At 45.5% G+C, this 20,912-nt stretch overlaps 1 long non-coding RNA gene across 2 annotated transcripts in view; it reads left to right on the top strand.

The window, feature by feature from the left end:
* The first annotated feature begins 483 nt into the window (after nucleotides 1-483).
* The window catches only part of LOC310687930, a 29,809-nt gene continuing 9,380 nt past the window's right edge, over nucleotides 484-20,912 (top strand). The window contains exon 1 of one of the 2 annotated variants that reach the window (XR_014516644.1): nucleotides 484-1,308. This is a non-coding gene — a long non-coding RNA (uncharacterized lncRNA). The remainder of the gene's footprint in view (nucleotides 1,309-20,912) is intronic. The other variant, XR_014516645.1, reaches the window with a different exon arrangement.

Consider the following 20,912-nt stretch of genomic DNA (forward strand, 5'->3'; position numbering starts at 1 on the left):
CAGCTCCTTTATATTATTACCGATCAAGAGTTCTATCAATCTGATAGCTCCTTAAAGAAAGAAGAACAGTTGGGAGGTGAAGTAGCAACATACCTATTTTGTTTTGTATTCTTTGGCCCAAACTCCTGCACTGCAACACACGGCACAGACAGGACACACTTTTACCAGTTTCCCTATGCCTTTGTGCATTGTTGTCATTACAATTCTAGCAGCCAATTGGTTGCATCTGGCCATGAATGTGCTTCCTGGTAATGTTGACTAGATTGGACAAATGAAACTCAAACCTTCAGAAGGATCATGCATGTGATAAGGGTACTGCAAATCCGCATTCACTCGCTGGATCATCACTGGAAGAAGCAAAAATCACCAGTGTCAAAGCAATGATTCTTCAACATCAACTTCGTTGGACTGGTCATGTCGTACGGATGCCTGATTATCATCTTCCAAGCAACTACTCTATTCCAAACTTTAAAATGGAAAGCATAATACTGGTGGTCAACAAAAGAGGTTGAAAGACTCTCTCAAGGCAAATCTAAAAAAATATAGTATAAACACCGACAAATGGGAAACAGTGGCCTGCGAGCGCTCCAATTGGAGAACAGCCTTTACCAAAGGTGTCATGGACTTTGAAGACGCTTGAAATCAGGACGAAAGGAAGAAATGTTCTAAGAGGGAGGCACGCTTGGCAAACCCTGACCGTGGTCAACTCCTGCCCGGAAACCTCTGTCCCCACTGTGGAAGGATGTGTGGATCCAGAATTGGCCTCCACAGTCACTTACGAACTCACTGTTAAGACCGTGTTCATGGAAGACAATCTTACTCAGGTGTGAGTGATCGCCAAAGATGATGAAGAAGAAGCAAGCCCACAAAAAAAAGTGCCGCAGCGACAACATTCACCAGGCAGGCTTACAGCTGTTAACGTGTATGCACAGAACAGGACTCACGAAAATAAAAGCCTGAAGACAAGTTATCATTAGTCACTGACACCCACTTAATGTTCTCGCGCTGTCACAGAGTTAACCATGCAGTCACACGTACCAGACTGTGGAAAGAATGTTCAGTGCTCGGGATGGAAGAAAGGTCACTATGCGAAGGCTCACTCGCATGCAGTGCCTGGTGCTGGCTAAATGACAACGTCTCCCCAGCTGACCTCGCAGGCACATTTCCTGGAGATGATACAGAATTGAATCAATTTATTTGCTGGTTCACAGATGGACCTGTTGACTTTTCAGAAGGCCCGTCTTATAAGCTCCAGTTCTGTGGAATGGATCCACTGCTGATGAAAAGAAGAAACTCATCATTGCCAATGTGAATATATTATTATTATTGTTGTTGTTGTTGTTGTTGTTGTTGTTCTGGCACCTCTCAGGTGGGCACCATTGCCATTCTCAGAGAACGAGTGAGATGTTCATGGTAAGTTCTGGCACCTTATTTTCTAGAAGAATAGCACTTATTCTTATTCTTTCCAGTTATATACTGCCATTTATCCAAAGATCTCAGAGTGGTATACAACATTAAGAGCATAATTTACAGAATATAACAATAAAAACATAAGAATACAGCATAAGAATAGATAGCCTAAGAATACAAGAAGCGTAACAGGTAAAAAGGTAAAGGACCCCTGGATGGTTAAGTCCAGTCAAAGGCGACTACGGGGTTGTGGTGCTCATCTCGCTTTCAGGCAGAGGGAGCCGGCGTTTGGAATTATGGAATTATGCAACCTCCGAGCTAAGGAGAGAAGTAACTATACAATCTTTAGAAGACATCTGAAAGCACTCATGTATCAGGAAGTTTTTCAATGTTTAATGTTTTATTATGTTTTTATACGTGTTGGAAGCCGCCCAGAGTAGCTGGGGCAACCCAGACAGATGGGCAGGATATAAATAATAAAATTATGATGGTGATGGAATAGGACGTCCCAGTTTTCATCAGAGAAATGTTGGAGGGTATGATACGGGGAGCCTGTTGTGAAGTCTCTGGAGGCCAGATTGAACACCTGAGTTGTGTTTCTCCGTAAGCTAACATCCCCCCTTACATTTGCAGCATTCCAATTTGTATTAAAAGGATTAATTTGAAATTAGAGAAACCAAGAAATGTCCATGGGAACACACTCAAATGAATGTTTCATTTTGCTGAAGCAAGGCTGGCTCTACCATTGGGTAGAGTGAAGAAACTGCCTCAGGTGGCGGATTCTCAGGGCCAGCAGAAGCAATTCTGACCGCCCCAGCCATTTCCCTCTGTTGCCACATGACCTTCTAATGTGCTGCCTCAGATGTGGCAGAGGATGCTATACGTAAAGTAAGATGCATCTGCAAGCCCAGTTGGTTTCTGTATGCAGAATTGGGAGGGGCTGTTTGGCAGCATTAAGGTAAATTCAGCGGTGTAAGTAAGTTTTGATGGATGCAATAATGGAATACCGAATGGTTTAGTTTATGTAAAATATGCAGGAATTCATGATATGCAAAATGAACCATGGAAAGAGAAGAAGGGAAGTCATTGATATTTTAAGGATGTTTAAATGAGTATTCTAACTTGTAAAACAGAATATCTATCTGTCTGTCTGTCTGTCTGTCTGTCTGTCTGTCTGTCTATCTATCATCTATCTATCTATCATCTATCATCTATCATCTATCATCTATCATCTATCATCTATCTATCTATATCTATCTATATCTATCTATCTATATATGGGAGGGGATGCCATCAGGCTCAGGCTGTTCCCGTGGTTAAGTGTCCTTCTGAAACAAACAAACAAACAAACAAACAAACAAACATAATGCATATTTTTTTGCTTGCCATTAACGTTAGAAAATGTTAGGTTTTTCCCCCCTACAGGGCATTTGAAGAAGAATCAGAAGATGCCAACTTGTTTCAGAGAAATTAGATGGCATAAGGTCCCACTTCGTTTTCATCTACAGACTGAGGGTTGTCACAGACTATGAGGCACATTGGCAATAATATCTCATAAGTGCAGCCAGATGGCAAGTGTGTGCGAGGAGAGTTAATGAGCTTCAGTGACTTGTAAAGGAAGCCTGTGTATTCTGCCAGGAACTTCCTTGAATAATATATGGATCATGCCGATGAAATGTTACTTTTTTGAGTGCACAGCTTTTAGCAAAAAAACTGGGCTTTCTCTTTTCGACGTTTCCTATTGCCCTACCTTCTTTTTCTGTTCAGGTTTAGTTAACAAAACACACCAGTTTTGCTGGAAATAAATCAAATTTGGCCTATAATAAAGGGAGTGCATCACATCAGGAACTTTCTGGTCATTGGCCTATCTTGTCCAGCATCTTTTTCTCACAGTGGCCAACCAGATGTCTATGGGAAGCTCATGGTGCCTATAGTAACAGGGAGCGGCCACTGGGACCATATAACACCCATCCTGAAAGACCTACATTGGCTCCCGGTACGTTTCTGAGCACAATTCAAAGCGTTGGTGCTGACCTTTAAAGCCCTAAACAGCCTCAGCCCTGTAGACCTGAAGGAGCATCTCCACCCCCATCATTCAGCCTGGACACTGAGGTCCAGCTCTGAGGGCCTTCTGGCAGTTCCCTCACTGCGAGACATGAAGCTACAGGGAACCAGGCAGAGGGCCTTCTTGGTAGTGGCTCCCACCCTGTGGAACACCCTCCCATCAGATGTCAAGGAGATAAATACAATCTTTAGAAGACATCTGAATGTGTAGTCCTGTATATGGAGGTTTTTAATGCTTGATGTTTTACTATGTTTTTGTATATGCTGGAAGCTGCCATCCAGAGTGGCTGGGGCAACCCAGCCAAGTGGGTGGGGTTTAAGATTAGTCTTTACAGAGGGTGGTGAACACAGCCCATGATATCATGGGCTGTCCCCTGAGCCCACTAGATGACATTGCAAGGGATTGATGCCTTAGGAGAGCAAGACAAATTCTCAGGGACGATTCACACCCCGGCCAGCACCTCTTTAATCTTCTACCCTCGGGCTGGAGATATAGAAGTATAAGTCGTACCAACAGGCTAAAAAACAGTTTCTATCCGTGGGCTGTTAGGCTGCTGAATGGAAAATAATATAGTGCAACTCACTTTCGGGGTTGGTGTGTTGTGCGACAATGAGATTGAGTGTTTGTGGGAGGGGGGAGGCTCGGTTAATTTCATTGTACACAGGTTGTACATTGACAAAGGTAAAGGTAAAGGAATCCCTGACCATTAGGTCCAGTCGTGAATGACTCTGGGGTTGCGACGCTCATCTCGCTTTATTGGCTGAGGGAGCTGGCGTACAGCTTCCGGGTCATGTGGCCAGCATGACTAAGCCGCTTCTGGCGAACCAAAGCAGTGCACAGAAATGCTTTTTATCTTCCTGCTGGAGAGGTACCTATTTATCTACTTGCACTTTGTGCTTTCAAACTGCTAGGTTGGCAGGAGCAGGGACGAGCAACGGGCGCTCACCCCGTCGCGGGGATTCAAACCTCTGACCTTCTGATCGGCAAGCCCTAGGCTCTGTGGTTTAGACCATAGTGCCACCCACGTCCCCTGTACATTGAACAATAAAGGTATTATTATTAATATTATTACTACTACTACAGTGGTGCCCCGCAAGACGAACGCCTCGGAAGACGAAAAACTCGCTAGACGAAGGAGTTTTTTGTTTTCTTAGCTGCTTCACAAGACACATTTCCCTATGGGCTTGCTTCACAAAACGAAGCTTGCCCCGCAAGCTCCGGGGATAGCGGGGAAATGCAGCGCGTCTTCCCCGCTGTCCCCGGACCTCTTTTGAAGCAAGGGGTGGCGGGGAGAAGATCGCTTCTCCCCGTTGCCAGCCCTGCAATCTGCGGGGACAGAGGGGAAGGCGCGCGCGGACCGCTTTTGAACCAAGGGACGGCAACGGGGAGAAGCGATCTTCTCCCCTCCGCCCCTTGCTTCAAAAGAGGGGACAGAGGGGAAGGCGCACGCGCCTTCCCCTCTCTCCCCGGACCCCTTTTGAACCAAGGGGCGGCAATGGGGAGAAGCGATTCTCCCCGCTGCCCCTTCCCTTGCTTTAAACAGGTCCGGGGACAGAGGGGAAGGCGCGTGACGCTTCCCCTCTGTCCCCGGACGGTCTCCATAGGAATGCATTGATTGATTTTCAATGCATTCCTATGGGAAACCGTGCTTCGCAAGACGAAAAACTCGCAAGAAGAAAAAACTTGCGGAACGAATTAATTTCGTCTTGCGAGGCACCACTGTACTACTACTACTACTACTATTATTATTATTATTATTATTAAGCAGGACATGAGCACAACAGCACTGCTCCATATCTCTTCCACAATGGCTATGTTCTGCTTTCAGCGCTGGAGTCAGTATCCCTTTGAATACCAGAAATATGAAGGCAAACCTGTTTAGGGAAGTTTTTAATGTTTGATGTTTTATCGTGTTTTTAATATTCTGTTGAGAGCCGCCCAGAGTGGCTGGGGAAACCCAGCCAGATGGGTGGGGTATAAATATATTATTATTATTGTTATTGTTATTATTATTATTATTATTATTATTATTATTATTATTATTATTAATCACAGGTGGGGAGAATGATGTTATATTGTCAATGAAATACTATCTTTCTGGTACTTGGCTTTATCTAATGCATGATTGTTATGTCTCATGCTTAGACAGTATTATGGAAAACACTTGAATGTCAATAAGATCCGCTGCTCATGTGACTTAAGTTTGGTCTCCTGACACTTTCGTGTTTGGAAGACAAAATAGCATGTAATCTAAACCTCTGATAGAGAAGCCATGAAACTTTAAAGAGACTGCACCCATCTAAATGCACAGAAGATATGGCCAAATGTTCATCGGCTGGAAAGTATTTGAGATGCCCTCTCTGCACAGTGTAGTAATGGTCAATGCATCTATTCTGGACCTAACAGGTGAGAGATCAGTTTCAACCACAGAGGGCCTCCTCCAAATAAGAGTATGAGGTCACAACTTTCCCAGAAGGCACTGCTCACACCTGTGTGTGCTGTGCTGGCTGAGCAAAAACTTGCTAACCACGCATATAGCAACTGGCCACAGCATGGGATATTTTGGTATCGCTTCGTCAAAGCCACTAGTATTGTTAGCAAGTGAGTATACAGCCGAAGAGTTGGAACTTGACTTATGTGATTGCAATGTTACTAACGTCGAATATGCCACACCAAAAAACACACAGAAGCAAACGCACAACATGTGCAGCTTGTGGGGCTGCTAATGCAACAAAAACACATGCCATCGAGAAGAAAATAACCGAGTAGTTGGGATGAGAAGAATTCAAGCGTGCCGGCTGTATAACGAAATATCAAAGGTTAATGGTGTTTAATCCATTTGTATCAAATGCTATCAGCTAATTCAGAATATGAGTGTATTGATAAAATCAGCAATGATTCGTTTTAAAAAGTGCAAAGGAATAAGATTGCAGTCCTCAATAAATAACTCAAATCATGGCTATACATATACAGTGGTGCCTCGCAAGACGAAATTAATTCGTTCCGCAATTCTCTTCGTCTTGCGGGTTTTTCGTCTTGCGATGCATGGTTTCCCATAGGAATGCATTGAAAATCAATTAATGTGTTCCTAGGGAAACCACCTTCAGGCCAGGTCCGGGGACAGTCTGTCCCCGGACCTCTTCTGAAGGCTGGGGGGGGGGGACAAGGGCTTTTCTTCCCACCCCCAGCATTTTAAAAAACCCTGGGACAGCGGAGGACTTCTCCGCTGTGCGGGGCGATCTTAAAATGCTGGCGGGCGGCATTTTAAAATCGCCCCGGGACAGCGGAGGACTTCTCCGCTGTCCGGGGCGATTTAAAAGCCCCTGGGAAGGCAGGCAGGGGGGACAAAGACTTTCGCCCCCTGCCCGCCTTCAGAAGGTGTTCCCCCCCCGCCCCACTTCGGAACACCTTTCCGAAGTGGGGCAGCGGGGCCAGGTGTCCCCGCCCCCCCGCCCCACTTCAGAACAGCTTTCTGAAGTGGGGCGGCGGGGCCAGGTGTCCCCGCCCCCGCGCCCCACTTCGGAACAGCTTTCCGAAGTGGGGCGGCGGGGCCAGGTGTCCCCGCCCCCCCGCCCCACTTCGGAACAGCTTTCCGAAGTGGGGCGGCGGGGCCAGGTGTCCCCGCCCCCGCGCCCCACTTCGGAACACCTTTCCGAAGTGGGGCGGCGGGGCCCGGTGTCCCCGCCCCCGCGCCCCACTTCGGAACACCTTTCCGAAGTGGGGCGGCGGGGCCAGGTGTCCCCGCCCCCCCGCCCCACTTCGGAACAGCTTTCTGAAGTGGGGCGGCGGGGCCAGGTGTCCCCGCCCCCCCGCCCCACTGCGGAACAGGTCCTGGACCTCTTCTGAAGGCTGGCGGGGGCGAAAGTCTTTGCTCCCCCCGCCTGCCTTCAAAAGCTGTCCGGCCAAGGCATCCCGGACCGTTCCGCCAGCAGCGGCAGCTCTGCCGCTGCTGGCGGAGACTTGCCGGCATGCCGAAGCCTGGGCGCAGCGCGCCCAGGCTTCGCAGATCTCTCCCCCAGCAGCGGCAGCGTTGCCGCTGCTGGCGGAGACTTGCCGGCATGCAGAAGCCTGCGCGCAGCGCGCCCAGGCTTCGCGGATCTCTCCCCCAGCAGCGGCAGCGTTGCCGCTGCTGGCGGAGACTTGCCGGCATGCAGAAGCCTGCGCGCAGCGCGCCCAGGCTTCGCGGATCTCTCCCCCAGCAGCGGCAGCGTTGCCGCTGCTGGCGGAGACTTGCCGGCATGCCGAAGCCTGCGCGCAGCGCGCCCAGGCTTCGCGGATCTCTCCTGCCTTCAAAAGCCGTCCGGGATAGCAGGAAGCGCTTCCCTGCTATCCCGGACTGCTTTTAAAATGCTGGCGCTGGGGAGCAAAGCCTTTTGGCCCCCGCCAGCCTTCCTGGACCTCTTCTGAAGGCCGGAGGGGGGGGAAAGGCTTTGCTCCCCACCGCTAGCATTTAAAAGAGGTCCCCGGAGATTTCCCTATGGGCTTTCGTCTTGCGAAGCAAGCCCATAGGGGAATTCGTCTTGCGAGGCAAATCGCGGACGAAAAAACCTTTCGTCTAGCGAGTTTTTTGTCTTGCGAGGCATTCGTCTTGCGGGGCACTACTGTACTCACTGACAGCACCAAAGTTCAGTTTTTGTCTTGCTCCTAGATTCATGCTGTTCCAAGGTAAAGGTAAAGGTAAAGGTAAAGGTAAAAGACCCCTAGATGGTTAAGTCCAGTCAAAGGCAATTATGGGGTTGCAGCGCTCATATTGCTTTCAGGCCAAGGGAGCCGGTGTTTGTCCACAGACAGCTTTCTGGGTCATGTGGCCAGCATGACTAAGCTGCTTCTGGTGCAACGGAACACCTGACAGAAACCAGAGTGCACGGAAATGCCATTTACTTTCCTGCCGCAGTGGTACCTATTTATCTACTTGCACTGGTGTGCGTTCGAACTGCTGGGTTGGCAGGAGCTGAGACAGAGCAACAGGAGCTCACCCCATTGCGGGGATTTGAGCAGCTGACCTTCTGATCAGCAAGCCCAAGTGGCTCAGTGGTTTAGACCACAGTGCCACCTGTGTCCCTTTCCCAAGACTTTGAATACATAGTTCTACAAACTCTGTAGCTCAAAAATCCTATAGAGGGACAATCTCCTGACACTCATTTTGGAAAACTTCAATTTCACCATAAGTACATAAGAAGAGGCTGCTGGATCCTTTTATCCAATTCTCTTTTTAAGCCATCCAGGATGGTGGCCATCACTGTCTTCTGGGCGAATGAGTTGGAATAATGCCTAGAATCTTCCAACAGTCAGCTTCATTAACTTTCCTTGAGTTCTCATGTTATGAGAGTGGGAGAAAAAATTTCCTTCATCCACTTTCTCTGTGACATGCATAATTATAATTTTTGAAGATTACCAATGCTTTACAGCTATGTTAAGAAACCCAAACAATGCTAGTCCCACAAACATAAAATCAAATCATTTCCCAACAGAGCTTTAAAAATTGTATATATTTCCAATATACATGAATCACAGAAGCTCCTCCTTGTTACTAGAAAACATAATCTGCTCCTTTGGCTTCCAATGTTATTATTAAATACTTTAATCATTAACCCCCCAGATCTTATTTTTTAAAAAAGTAGCATACATCTTAACTTCATAAAGGGCTTTTCTTATTTTAATGACACTGTAAGACCCATTTCCTTAGCACTTAATTTGAAATGAATGTTAAAACTGAATGAATTGTCTCAGCTCTGTTTACCTCCATGTGCCATTCCCTTTGACCAAGTGGATTGCCTTTTGAATTCACTTTTTGCCATATGATGTGCACTTAACATACTGCAGATATATCTCTTTGAGATAGCAGAGGGTACATAGCTGCAAGTCGCTCGACAGTAGTGCCTACCAAAAAAGGAATTGGAAGAGGAATAACTTATGTCAGCTACAAGACACTTCTAATTCAAGTCCCGCTAGAAGACATTTTAGAACTCAGTGTGTCCCACCCAACGCCCCACATCACAGATGAACTGAGATGTCTTTGGCTTGCCCCTTCAACTTTGTATTTTGCCTGTAAACAGAAACTCTATCGCAGTCGGTCCTGACTCAGCAGCTGTCGTAGAACAAGGCTCGTGTTGATGAGTTAACCACATAACCTGATGTCTTTGGGGATCCCAAGGATAATTATCACATGGATCAAGGATGAGAGCAGCCTCTTAAAGATATACTTGCAAGTTATTCTCTCATATGTAGCTCTGCTGAACCTTGCATTTTCATTTTCTTTTTGTATATAATTTCTTTTTTTGAAAAATTCTGTTTTACAATATTCATTTAAAAGGTAATGGGACCCCTGACCATTAGGTCCAGTGGTGACCGACTCTGGGGTTGCGGCACTCATCTCGCTTTATTGGCCGAGGGAGCCGGCGTACAACTTAGTTTCCAAATTATCTGTATAGAAACACAAAAATGGCAGGCTAAGCTTGCCTAAGCTTGAGGCATTCAGTTTAGACATCCTTACTAGTCAGTTCAAAAAGAAAATGGAAATGAACAAAGGGTTTGATAACCCTTCCTTCGGAGGTGGGTGGATGTGACCTAGCTAAGTCTGGCTGGACAGCTTACTCTGTGGTCTTAACCATAGAGTTGCCATCTTAGCAACTCGAAGATGATTTATCCCACACTTTTAACATAAAATCTGAATCAAGCAGATGGAACTTCTACATATTGCTTAAGTCTTCAGGGTCATTCATGTGGTGCTGCATGCAGACTTTTAAACTTATTTTCTCTGTGTTATAAGGTTGCCAATTTTTTTCTGTGAGAGGCTCTTTAACACCTCTCTGAAGCTGGAATTCAACTGTTCTCCAGCACAAACATGCAGCAGTCTGAAAATCTGGATATTAATTATTTCTTGGACAGAAACTGTGTATGTGTATTCCTGTGGATTTTAATGACTGGTGATTAATTTACCATAAAGCTTGTTGCAAGCATACTTCAGATGATTATATTAACGCATCCCATTAGACATAGTCATATTAACTATGCTGACAACCAACATATTGGTGGATTAATCACCAGTCATTAGACACAACAGAAAGGCACATATGTGCCATTTATTTATTTTTACTGTCCAAATTCTCAAATTGCTGTATGTCCATGCTGACAGTTACTTGTTGTTCCACAGATTTTTGAGAAGGACATGGTATGTCCTGAAGTGGTGTAATAACTCTTTTCCAGTGAGAAAATCGTGTGTTGCCACGTTAAGTACAGTGGTACCTCGGGTTAAGTACTTAATTTGTTCCGGAGGTCCGTACTTAACCTGAAACTCTTCTTAACCTGAAGCACCACTTTAGCTAATGGGGCCTCCTACTGCTGCCGCACTGCCGGAGCACGATTTCTGTTCTCATCCTGAAGCAAAGTTCTTAACCAGAAGAACTATTTCTGGGTTAGCATAGTCTGTAACCTGAAGCGTATGTAACCTGAAGCGTATGTAACCCGAGGTACCACTGTATCTGAATATGGCAACTTAGTGGGCAAAGCCAATCAGAAGGGCCTCCCCCAAATTAGCACCGATCAGTTGGGAAGGGCCTATGCAATTGGTCTTAACAATGACATTTTAGGAAGATAAGATGAGACGTCTGGATCAGGCCGATTTCCCATCTAGTCCAGCATCCTGTTCTCACAGTGGCCAACTGTGGGAAACTCACAAGCAGGATCTGAGCACAAGAGCACTCTCCCCTCCAGTCAAATTTTAAGTCCTGACCATCTAAGTCCAGGATGTCTGCATTATCCAATGTAATTCATTTCTTTTAACCAACAAAAACAGGCTGCCTCATAATACATTTGCAGGTCTGGCAGGTCTAGTCTAACTTTAAAGTAGTGGTTCTCAAACTGTTTTATTCTGCGGGCCACACTTTCAGCATAAAAGTTTGCTTGTGGCACACCAATTTTTTTATTGATAAGAAATACATTGGGGATGAACTCTAGGATCGTTCTCAGTATCACTTGATGCTCTTGCTCTTAATTTGAAAAAGTATGTATCCATATACTCCAAAAAAATTTTTTTAAATGGTACTATACTATGCTACACTGAAATGTTGAAATGTGGCTTGTCTCATCTCTGTCTCTTGACTAGAGATGGGAAGGCCTGGAGGAAAAAATGGGAAAAAATTCCAGACTTTTAAAAACAACCCCTAAAACAGCAATTTAACATGAATTTTTACTATCTAACGAGACCATTGATCCATAAAATGAAAACAATAATCAATGTACTATAATATAAAATAAATAATATGGTATTGTGGATGATAAAAATTAAAATTATTATTTTTTATTACCTGCACTGATGATAGTAATTGTTTGGATGGGGGGCTTTTATCCATTTCCATAGCTGAACTGGGTTCCACACATCACAAAAACAAAGTAACCCAAAAAACCTCAAAAACGCAAAATAAATACCAAAAGCGCCAAACTTAATCTGTTCCAGAAGTCTGTTTGACTTCCAAAATGTTCGAAAACCAAGGCGCAGCTTCTGATTGGTGCAGGCACCCCGGAAACAATAGTCAACAGCTGTATCAGATGTTCAGCTACCGAAACACGTTCGAAAGCCGTAACACATACTTCCGGGTTTTCAGCGTTTGGGAACCAAAGCGTTTGAGAACCAAGGTGTTTGAGAACCAAGGCACCACTATACTGCCTTCCTCTTCTCTGGAAGCTTCAGGAGAGGGGGGGGCATCTCCACCATTCCTCTTCCATTTCGTCCCCTTCAGCCCAGTCCCTGACACCTGCGCTGGTGTGGTTCAGGCCCCACCTGTCGTCCCAGCCACCACCTCCATGACCACCTCATCTTACTCCATTACCGGGTGCCATTGCTACCACCATGACATTACAGGAAGTGGCTGCCTCAACCAGAGTGGAATTTAACCATTTCAATTCCATGTCATGCCCCCTGCTCCCCACTGCTGGAAGCTGCTATTTGCCACTGGGGTAAATTTATGTGTATCCACAAGGTATGCTTGAATCAGAAATCAGCATGGAGGGACAAGCTGAGATTTCCCCATTTCTAGCTTCCATAATCCCAGTCCCAATCATCTCTGCAGGCAGCTGCTTTTCACTATATACTGAGAGATGGGCCATTTAGTCGCCAATGTCAACAAACCCAGTTACTGAATAATCGCTCCCCATAACACGACACTTTGTGGGAAAGAGGTGAGGGGAAAATGGAATTCAGAAAGCGGCCCACATAAAAGAGCATGCAACGTAATCGTCTTAAAATACTTCCCTTGCTTCATATCCCACAGCAATTAAAATTGAGCTAAAATATATTGCTTTCCCTTATTAGCAAAGGACAGGAGGTTTGTTTTTGTCATTTGGACCACGTGTGCATTTCAGGCACATGTTAATGATTTACGCTGCCTTCTGGTGAAGATTGCATCTGGGAGGAAACGCTTCATTCACAAATCCTTCTGATCATTTCCCTAATTTCCTCATTGCATACTCCACTTATGAGTCATTTTCGCATTTTTAAAGGAACCTTGGAATTCTATTGCAAATGTAAGAGGCAGGTTTAGGGCCTGACTCTAGCTATGATCCGCACAAAGGCAATGACATTGCACACTAGGTTTGCTACATTTTGGCATGGCTCAGCTAAAGGAACTGTGCTGCATTAATGCAGCCGACTAGGTGCTTTGCTGGGTCAGCACATAAGCATTCTGCCACTGCACCTCCTCTGGGCTGAGCCACAAAAGGGGAACTTGTGCAAAGAACACGCATGCAATTGCACCTTGCAAGGGTTTAAAGATTGGGAAGATTTGGAGCAGAGCATACAACCCTGTCACCAGTGGCGTAGCGTGGGGGGTGCAGGGGGGGGGGCTGGCCGCACCGGGTGCAACATCTGGGGGTTAAGATTAGGGGGTGCAAATCCACGGGTTAGGGGGCGCAAATCCACAGGTTAGGGGGCACAAATCCACGGGTTAGGGGGCGCAAATTACCTGCCTTGCCCCGGGTGCTGACAACCCACGCTACGCCACTGCCTGTCACACATGTTCGTGCTACTCAGATGAACATCTGCAACCTTCCGAAAGACACAGCCCCACCCATTATAGAAGAATAGTTGATAAAATGATTGATTGATTGATTGATAAAACTATTGGACTTGGCTGAGATGGCAAAGTTCACATGTTTAATTAGAGAAAATATTTTCTGACATTTGTTAAGGATTGAAAATTTCTTAAGCACTTTTTGCGTGAAAGAGGAAATGGTCTTGTAATACCTGGATTTGAAGATTGAAAAAAAATACTGGTTTGTGGAAGATAGAATGGTGGAATCTTAAGGAACGAATATCATGTGTAGCTACTGGACAGAAAAACTGAAGTCTCTTCATTTTCTTAACCCGAGCTACTATTTCTGGGTTAGCGGAGTCTGTAACCTGAAGCGTCTGTAACCTGAAGCGTCTGTAACCCGAGGTACCACTGTATATATATTTGGGTGTCACTGGCCGTACACCGAAAGGCTGTCAGTCAGCTACCCTATGTGCGGGGATATGGGCTCGACTGCCTGCTACACTTACGCCTCACAGAGCACCCCCACATCCCATTTAGCTTGATGAGCCCCAGTTCCCCCTGGCTGGGGGGCTGGGAGGGATACATGTCCAAGACCTAAGCCAAGATCTTCTTACATTTGGAAGTTTAATAAAGTTGTGGCCTAATTTTAATTCTATATGTCAGAGTTTTCCTTATGATCCCTGGGGGCTGGGGCTGTTGCCGCCTGGTCACGCAAATCATTTTCAAGTAGTTCTCCTTCAGGGAATAATATGCTGTAACATGCCACTTGTGATCTTCCACCTGTTCTGCTGTTAAGGACTTCTTGGATCATTCTTTGCCTAGCTCCTCCCCATTGACCTCACTGCCTTGGATGACCCTGCTGGGATTGTGGTGGGGAACAGGGTATGTTATTTGTTTCCTTGCTGCTCTAGGGTTTGCCAAAGGCTCGAAACACCCCTCAAAGCACGTAACAAAGAGGAGGATCTCGGCGCGTGCCAGACACACGCCAAAGCGATTGATTCAAATTCTTCGTTCAATTCTCATCGGCCGAAACGAAAGCTGCGAAACGGGCGAGGGAGCCGTGGCAGGAAGAAACCTGCTTGAGTGAAATCGAGATTGCCCCCAAATCGAGTGAAATAAATGGCATGAAAAGTACAGCCGCAAACTGCGACGCGGTATGAATGAGCCCTGCGGTTGCCAAGCTCAGCTGACACCACATGAGAATGTGAAAGCTTTCCCATCTTAGCATGAGATTCAGAGGTGGATGACTTGGGTTATTGTGAAGGAATGAGGCGGTTATGGTTATTTTTAGGATAGTGATTTGGAAGTGGAATGTGAGTCGCCGAGTCACATTAGCTGCCTTACTCACATAATGTTATTCCGAACAGTTACAGTTAGAGGAAGGTGACGTCTCAAAGATCTGATGTTCCTGCATTGTATAGTACAGAGATTGTTACCAAACCCACCCAACAAAACAAGCTAAGACTTGTATAACAACAACAACAACAACAACAACAACAACAACAACAACAACAACAACAATCTGCCCTCCACCCTAAGGTCTCAGGGCATGTTATGTTTTTTGAATAAGTTTCTTCTTAAGGTTTCTGGTTGAGGTTTTAGTCTTTGCCATTTACTAGTTGGTATATTAGAGCCTGTTTTGTTATGTATACAGCTATGTGCAGTCTGTCCATATTTTACTAGTCTGACCAGTAAAACTGCTTGTAAAACAATATTGAGGTCCAAAAAGTCAGTTTAATGTCAGAGCTCATCCAAATAAGGTTTGTGTTGCTATTGCTCTGACACCTTCCAAGTTCTTCTCACAGTCTGCCAGGTGCCATTCTTGACTGTGGCCATTCTTTTCTGAATAATGATAATAGTAATAATAATAATAATAATAATAATAATAATAATAATGATAATAACTACTCTATTCCAAACTTAAAAATGGAAAGTGTAATGCTGGTGGTCAAAAAAAAGAGGTTTAAAGACTCTCTCAAGGCAAATCTAAAAAAATGCAGTATAAGCACTGATAACTAGGAAACACTGACCTGTGAGTGCTTCAGTTGGAGAACAGCCTTTACCAAAGGTGTCATGGACTTTGAAGATGCTCGAAATCAGGACGAAAGGAAGAAATGTTCTAAGAGGGAGGCACGCTTGGCAAACCCTGACCGTGGTCAACTCCCGCCCGGAAACCTATGTCCCCACTGTGGAAGGACTTGTGGATCCAGAATTGGCCTCCACAGTCACTTACGGACTCACTGTTAAGACCGTGTTCATGGAAGACAATCTTACTTGGCTACGAGTGATCACCAAAGAAGAAAGAAGACACCGCTCCAAGTTAACATGGGCTACTAAAACCAGTGCAAACAAGGATCTGTTTTAATATGTCGATAGGAGTTGGTACAGGCACTCTGTAGGCTGAAAGCAGCCTAGCCCTAGGAAGAGACGTGTCTGTGGGCTGCTGAAAAGAGAGGGAATGTGTTTGCTTCTCCAGATGAAGAATTAAAACAGCTATGCAATGATAGCAGCTGCTAAAAATAATAAATAAAAAAATAAAGAAGGCTGAAGGGGGATCTTCGGAAAATGAACAATGAACCGAGTAGCCGTCCCTTGACCGGTTTGAACCAGGGCCAGGAGTACACATTCGCCGCAGAGGCAGAGAGAAAGAAAACGTCCATCACCGTCTATCTTCCAAAGCCGTACCGTGGCAGAGTTCCAGCAGACAGAGACCACACATGGTGGTGGGACAAGCAATGGCAAGAAGTTCAGTCAGGCTCTGAGAACAGGCAGGCCTTTCAGCTGTAACCGAGGGAGTCCGGAGAAATGAGGCTTGAATTTATGACGGCATTTCGGAGGACTGATTGATGGCATTTTGTTTCCTTATTTTCTTTGTGACATTTAAATCCCACTCTTCCTTCGAGGTGGTACACACAGTTCTCCCCCTCCTCATTTAATTCCCACAGCGACCCTGCAAAGTAGGCTAGGCTGAGAAGCAGGGACTGCCTCACAGCTGGGTGGGGATTCGAACTCTGTTCTCCCGGGTCCTACTGCGACTCTCTAACCATCTGAAGGCAGCCCTGTTTAGGGAAGCTTTTAATGTTTGATGCATTATTGTATTTTAATATTTTGTTGGAAGCTGCCCAGAATGGCTGGGGAAGCCAGATGGGCGGGGTATAAATAATAAGTTATTATTATTGTTATTAACCACTACATCATTCTTCTTCCCAAAGAAGCCCAGGGTGGCAAGCAGCAAAACAGAAAAAAGAGACAATTGCAAGTCAAGTGAAATACTGAAAACATTTAATAGCAATGGCAAATATCTTTAAAAAATTGGTTTAAAGAATTTAAAAACATATGGAACAGTTGCTTACCACCCCGCCAAAGAAGAAGAACACTGGGCTTTTTGTGTGTGTTTTTTGCCTAATACACACACGTTTTTGCAATCCACTTTTCCCTAACAGAATGCATCTTCCTATGGTATTTTCACTGACACGTGACCATTTATGCACCTTCCTTGACTGTGGAATGACATCGCAAAATTCGGAGCGATGCCCTTTTCAAAGGCTGGCTATGTTGGGTAGAGTCAAGCAGATCTGCCTTTAAATATGAACGGAATAACATCCCCCACCCCTCCCCTAGTCCAAGCCAACCCAAAGGCAGTATGTTTGTCAGATACTTAGCAGATAGTTCTATGGAATGGTTTCCTCACAGCGGATTCAATTCATTTTATGACACGTCCATCCGTTCAGTCTCCTCTGGCCAAGCGCTATGATATTCAGTGTCCTTTTTAAAATGAGCAATTATGGCTTTAATTAAATTAACTCGGAGACTTAATGATAAATGGTAGAGATGAAGCCTGAGCCCCTTTTTTTTTTTAAAAAAAACTTCCTTAATGACTTTGTACTTCAGAGGTAGAATTTTGCTGCCGCAGCAATTTTCTGCCACAGCTAGGTTTTAGCAGCAGCGATAACTTCCTTGGATCTGTAAATGCCAGGTGTCTGTAAAATCGCTCTTCTCTAGGGAGAAGAAAGGAATGCAAAGGGAAGCATTAACTGCCTTGGCTGGAAGCCCAACCTGCAATGGCAGTTGGAGACAACTGCATTGTCACAGCCCTGCTTCTCCCAGTCAGTGTCAACAGATCAGCAAAGAAAACCAAAGAGGAGGTGAAGACCAACAGAGCAGAGCGTTTTGCAACTGAGCAGAAATGTGGTAGCACCAAAGGAACGCTGGCCCAAAAGACGAACTTGCAGCCCCCACCCCACAAATGCAATACGATAATCTTTATTGTCATTGTCCCATACAGAACAACAAAATTGAAAAAATATACATCAGACATCCAAAAACCCACAAGCCTGCTACCCCCTAAAAACTCTGATACCCCATCATTGAATACAATATACTCACATAAAGACTACCTTAAAAAGGAGAAATAGAGAAGGGAAAAGAAATAAATAAAAAAAGAATAGAAAAGAGGTTAAAAGAGAAAGATAGAAAAATAAGATTCAGAAATTAAAGAACTTCCGATTCTTCATCCGTCTGCCATATAAAAACAATACAGTCGTACCTTGGATCCTGAACACCTCACGAGTCGAACGTTTTGGTTCCTGAATGCCGCAAACCCAGAAGTGAGTGTTCCGGTTTGCAAACGTTCTTTGGAACCTGAATGTCTGACACGGCTTCCGATTGGCTGCAGGAGCTTCCCGCACCCAATCAAAAGCCGCCTGTTGGTGTCTGAATGTTTCGAAACTTGACCAGACTTCTGGAACAGATTCCGTCCGACTTCCAAGGTACCACTGTATTCATTTTATCCAATCCACTCTAACAAAGTCGCTTTCTATAAACAAGCATTATCTTCAATCCACAAATGCAGATGTCATTATTTCTTTTTCATGCAAGAAGTCTATGAGAGGTTTCTAATCTTTAACAAATGTCAACAATGATTTTTCCTTTGGTTAAACATCTCAGCGAACTCTCGTGAGTTTTAACAGCCTGTCTTCAACTGTTGCTAATGAGGTGTCCTTCCATCTTTGTGCATAAAAAGGTCTCACAGCCATAATCATATATTGTAGCAAAGTTCTGTAGTCCTTTTCTAAGTGTATATCTATAAGTCCTAGCAGGAAGAGTTTTAGTTTGAGTTGAAAATCTTTGAAAATGCAATAAATAATAATTAGAGATGAACTTGCCTAGCACAGAAATCACCACGAGCCTACACTTTTTAAAAATTAAATTTCAGAAATTGTCACACATTAACTTCAACTTTAATACATATTTCCCTTAACCGCACCCTTACCGCCATGATGTTTTTATCCCCTCCCTTTTATCTGTTGCATGATGTGGCATTTTTATATCTCAGTTCTTTCCTCTATTACAATTGTTACCATTTCCATTATTTACATTTTGAATCCTGCTCGCGACTTCGTTTGGCTGTAATATTTCCTCAAATAGTCCAAATGGGGTCTCCGCTCTTCAATAAAAAGTTCGTTTTGATCTCTTACTCTTTCTGTCAATTCCGCCATTTCCGCATAGACCATTAGTTTTAAGATCCATTCTTCCTTGGCTGGAACTTCTCGTTCCTACCGTTTCTGCACATATCGGATTCTGGCTGTGGTTTTTGGGTGCATAAATAGTTTCATCATCTTCTTTGAGACATCCATCCCTATTATCCCAAGAATGAAAGCTTCAGGTTTTGGGGGATTAACCAATTTTAACATTTTCTTCATTGCATTGTGTTTCATTTCCCAAAAACCCTTAGCTTCGAAAGAAGGCTTGTGTAAGGGTTTTGCCTGAGGCAAGTGGCAACTTGCACAGATCAGGTCAGTCTGTATTTGTATTTAGAAAGATCCAATTCCTCAGGTATTCCTAGTGGAACACAAGTCAGTGAAGCTTGAACTGGTGGTTGGTTAACAATGGCTCATGGGGAAAAGGCAGTCTTGATTAGATCAATCAATGTCAAATCTTTCAAACAGTAGAAATATGGCTGGTCTCACCCCACTCGCTGAGCAGTGGAAGATTCCAGTGATATCCAGGGTTCAGTTTCCTTGGAAAGAAGGTCAATGGAGACTGTGGTGTCTTTAGTATATAAGGTTTTGTTTGCACATATATACAACATAAAGATGCAGGGGCTCACAGAATTAGCAGTCCGGCAGATCATGCGAATTATCTTTGAAGGTGTGATGGCCTGGGATTCTGAGTCTGAGAGTGAACCGGAGGAATCCCAGCCGGCACAGGAGTCCCCGCCTCCAGGGCCGGCTGAACTGGGGCAAGGCCTAGATGCTGAGGAGCCTGCACCTGTGCCAGATCCTCAGGGGCAGGCACCAGGTGAAACCATTCTGGCCCCAGAGGTGCTGGAGGACTCAGTGTCTACAGGTGAGCCTCCCCCGGGGCCCAGTAACCCTTCGGCCTCTCCTGAACTGCAGAGGCTTAGGGCAGAGAGGCGAAGGGAACTGGTTTCTCCCAGGAGGAGTGCTCGCCTTAAGGCCAGGAGAGGCGGGGCTCCTGGGGGCCGGGACCGCCCCCGGCCTTAGAAGAAGATAAAGGTCAGGCAGCCCGGTCCCAGGTTGCGGGAGCAACGCTGTTGTGGAGTACCTGCTTTACCCAGACCTAGATCTGCACTCCCAGTGTGCCTGTTCCACGCCCGGCTTCCTGCTTCTACTCTCCGGTGTTCCTGTTCCTCGCCCGGCTGCCCGCTGCTGACCCACCAGTGTTCCTGTTCCCCGCCTGGCTCCCTGCTTCTGCCCCACCAGTGTTCCTGTTCCCCGCCTGGCTTCCTGCTGCTGCCCTACCAGCGTTCCTGTTCCCCCGCCCGGCTCCCTGCGTCTCATCTAGTGATCGTCTACCCTGCTAGTGACTCTGGACTGAACTTCGGCTACGGTATTAGTACCTTTCCCCCCCGGGACCAGCACAGAAGGTGACCCAGAAACTACAACTAATCCAGAATATGGCAGCTAGACTGGTGACTGGGAGTGGCCACCAAGACCATATAACACCGGCCCTGAAAGACCTGCATTACCTCACAGTACGTTTCCGTGCACAATTCAAAGTGTTGGTGCTGATCTTTAAAGCCCTAAACAGCCTCGATCCTGTATACCTGAAGGAGTGTCTCCACTGCCATCGTTCAACCCAGACACTGAGGTCCAGCTCCTTCTGGTGGTTCCCTCACTGCGAGAAGTGAGGTTACAGGGAACCAGGCAGAGGAACCAGGCAGAGGGCCTCCTTGGTAGTGGCGCCTGCTCTGTGGAATGCCCTCCCATCAGATATCAAGGAAATAAACAACCATCTAACTTTTAGAAGACATCTGAAGGCAGCCCTGTCTAGGGAAGTTTTTAATGTTTGATGTTTAATCATGTTTTTAATATTCTGTTGGGAGCTGCTCAGAGTGGCTGGGGAAACCCAGCCAGATGGGTGGGGTATAATTAAATGGTGGT

This window comes from Podarcis liolepis, assembly GCF_965112155.1.
Source record: "Podarcis liolepis genome assembly, chromosome: 10".
NCBI classification, from domain to species: domain Eukaryota; kingdom Metazoa; phylum Chordata; class Lepidosauria; order Squamata; family Lacertidae; genus Podarcis; species Podarcis liolepis.